Below are 3,648 nucleotides of genomic sequence, written 5' to 3' on the forward strand. Positions count from 1 at the left end.
CACTGCCTCCCCCGGGAGCCTTGACCATGTCATTCGATCTCCCAGAGCCTCAGCTTCCACAGCCATAAAGTGGGGATAATAAAAACGCCCTTGGGAAGTGGACTTGGCTCAATGGTTAGAGCATCCGCCTACCACATGGGAGGTCCACGGTTCAAACCACGGGCCTCCTTGACCCGTGTGGAGCTGGCCCATGCACAGTGCTGATGCGCGCAAGGAGTGCCCTGCCACGCAGGGGTGTCCCCGGCGTAGGGGAGCCCCACACGCAAGGAGTGCGCCCCGTAAGGAGAGCTGCCCAGCGCCAAAGAAAGTGCAGCCTGCCCAAGAATGGCACTGCCCACACGGAGAGCTGACACAACCAAATGACACAACAAAGAGACACAGGTTCCCGGTGCCGCTGACAAGAATACAAGCGGACATAGCAGAACACACAGTGAATGGACACAGAGAGCAGACAACTGGGGCAGGGGGGGAAGGGGAGAGAAATAAATTTTAAAATATTTTAAAAATAAAAACAAAACGCCCTTGCAGGGTTGTTGTGATAATTAAACTGAAATGTCCAAGTTAGTACACATGAAAGCCCTTGACTGGACATTTTAGCCCATGACAGGTGCTCCCCAAATGTCGGTTCCCTGCCCTTCAGCAATTCATTCCCCACCACTTACTCTCACAGAAAGAAATGGTGGGAAACTCACATACATGCCAAAGATTCCATTTTGCAGACACTGAGTTGAGCATCTTCTCTGAGCAGAGCCCAAGCCAGTGCCGGGGACGCAGCGGTGCCCTGAGCAAGGCATGTCCTGAGAAGACCTGTGCCCCATCTCAGGGGGGACCCCAGTGCGAGGAGGCGCCTGTAAGAGGGAGGCAGTTACAGCCCCTTCCTCACGGGGTTGCTGTGAAACCGAGAGGAGATGAGCCTCGTAGAGCACCCAGTGCGTCCGGGTGTTCAGCAGAGGTTCGTTCTCCTGAAGACCTGCAAGCTGAAGGCCCGTTGGCTTTTGGCAAAGGCTGGTGTGTGTTCCCCGGATCTTCTTGCACAACCTCCCACCCTTCACTGAAGCTGCTAAAACCCGCCCCGCAGCCTGGCAACGAGGAACGAATGTCCCTCCCAGGGCTCCAGGCGTGTGCGCGCGCTAACTGCCTCCTCGGGGGTCCCACCCTCACTCTCCACTGGGCTCACCAGCCCTCCTTCCAGCTTGCTCTTCACCGATGGGCTTGGGACCAGAGCTGTGAGCATGCCTTTTTGTCTTTGATTTCTCCCTCCCTCTCTCCTTCCTTCTTCCTTCTCTCCCTCCGTTCCTTCCTTCTTGGTTTTTGCCAGGAATTAATGACATGGCACCAAAGAGTCTGAGAACGAGGATGAGGGTTGGGGGCGTGACTCATACCATCATCCCCATCAGGACGGAGCAGGGGGCTAGCCAAAATAAAGGCCGCGTGGGCAGGGGCCAGGCGTGGGGGCACCCGCCAGCCCCGCGGAGAGTCCCGTGTTTAATGAGGGCTGCCTCCTGCAAGGCCACTGATGCTCCTGGAACACTCCAAGCAGAGGCTCCTGCCCTAGGAAGCTGGCAGGAGGATTTATTGCTGGTCTAATAGCATATTCAGACCAGCTGCTGCCCCTCCCCATGGAGCCTTCTCTCCCCTCCCAGACCTCAGACACCCCCTGGGCTCGGGGGCATAGAAGACAGCCAGCCCCTGCCCTGGGGTTTTCAGGGGGACAAGGGGTGCTCTGTAGGTGCTCATTCCGTGCCCGCAAGCACAATCCCGGGAGGAATTGTAAAGCTGACCAAGAGCCTGGTGCGTAACTGGGGCGTCAGCTGTCTTGCTTCTTACTCAGGTCCCCGGGGGCAGGTGCCTCTTTTGCCTTGTTATTACATTTGAGGAAACCGAGGCTCAGAGAGCGTAACTGGATTCCCCGAGGCTGCTGATAGGGAGGAGCTGGAACCGGAGCCCGCTGGCTCCAGGACCCTAAGCGGTGGGCGAGGGAGGCCGTGGCGTCATGACCCCCGGACCCAGGCTCGTTTTGATGGGGTGGAACCAGAATCTGGACCAGTGCCGGGGTGCCCATAGAAGGGGGGAGGCCACTCGAAGAGCAGCTGGGAGCCCCGACCAGGAAGAAGCAGGTGAGATGGTGGGGGTGATGGGAGGAGAGGGCCATTCCAGGCGGAGGAGGACAAGGATGGGTGTCAAGACAAACGTCAGACACATCTACTGACTTCCAGGGATGCTCAAAGTGTGGTCCACATCCCCCAGGGCGCCCCCGAGGTCTTGACGGGAGCCCCTCCATCAACACATGACAATCCTTGGGTAGCAGCTGCCTTTCCCACTGGGCTGGCCTCTGCTCCAGTGGTGCAAGAGCGGTGGTGGGTACAATTGCAGGTGCCATGGTACAGCTCAAGGCAGTGACACCAGATGCCACCAGCAGCCCCTGTATTCCTCACTGCCACACGCTTGCAGAAAAGAGAAAAAACAACCACACGCGCACACACACACACACACACAAACCCCAGCTGTCTTCACTTAAGAATATCCCTGATGAAGCATAAAAAAGTATTAATTTAATTAAATCTCCACCTGAGTACAGGCCTTTGTAACAGTCTGCGTGACTGACTAGGGGGCACGCGGGGAGTTTCTCCTGCGCACAGGCGCCCAGTGTTTGCCAGTGAGCCGAACCGGCCACGTTTTTCATGGAGCACTCTTTTCACTTGGGAGAACAAGTATGATAGGCAAACAAGTATGATAGGCAGAGTTGGGCTTTCGTCAGGCATTTTCTAGAATATGAACGAAGTGGGCCTGTGATGTCGAGGAAAACAATTGACAGTATTTGTTGCCAATAATCAAATTCAAACCTTCAAGGGAAGTTTCGAATCTTGGAAAATTTGAATCCATGAGGTATGTGCTTAAAGACCTTTTTTTATGAGTTTGGAGGTGATATTAATGAATGTGATTTTTTGATATTATATAATGAAATGTGTCAGTATTTGAAAGATATGTATAATTCAGTGTATCATTATTCTTCAAGTAACCAAGACATGATGTTACAAAAAATGTATGGGTAAAAACCCACTCAAAATTCAAGATACACCAATGGCTTTTAATATAAGATTATCAATATTTGATTGACGAGATTTCAGATTACACACTGAAGTCTTTTAAGAAGCTGACACTTGTCAAGTTTGGGTGTAGTATCAAAAGTAAATATCCACAATGATCTAAAAAGGCAATTAAAGTACTCTTCCTTTTTCCAGCCATATATCTGGATGAAGCCAGATTTTCTTCATATACTTCAACCAAATCAACATATCACAACTTGAATACAGAAGCAGATACAAGAATTGATCTGCCTTTTACTAACCAGATATTAAGGACATTTACAAGAGTGTAAAACAGGGTTTCTTAACGAGTGATCCGTGAGCTTGAATTGAAATTCAAAAAAACATTCTGGTGGTGACATGTTGGTGCGGGTGTGATCTATTTATTAAATAATACACAGTATAGTGTGAACTTAGTAAGGGGTCTGTGGTTTTCACCTGACTGGGTCCATGAAACAAAAAAGATTAAGAGGGAAGCAGATTTGGCCCAGTGGTTAGGGCGTCCGTCTACCACATGGGAGGTCCGTGGTTCAAGCCCCAGGCCTCCTTGACCCGTGTGGAG

Source organism: Dasypus novemcinctus, chromosome 3 (assembly GCF_030445035.2).
Source record: "Dasypus novemcinctus isolate mDasNov1 chromosome 3, mDasNov1.1.hap2, whole genome shotgun sequence".
NCBI classification, from domain to species: domain Eukaryota; kingdom Metazoa; phylum Chordata; class Mammalia; order Cingulata; family Dasypodidae; genus Dasypus; species Dasypus novemcinctus.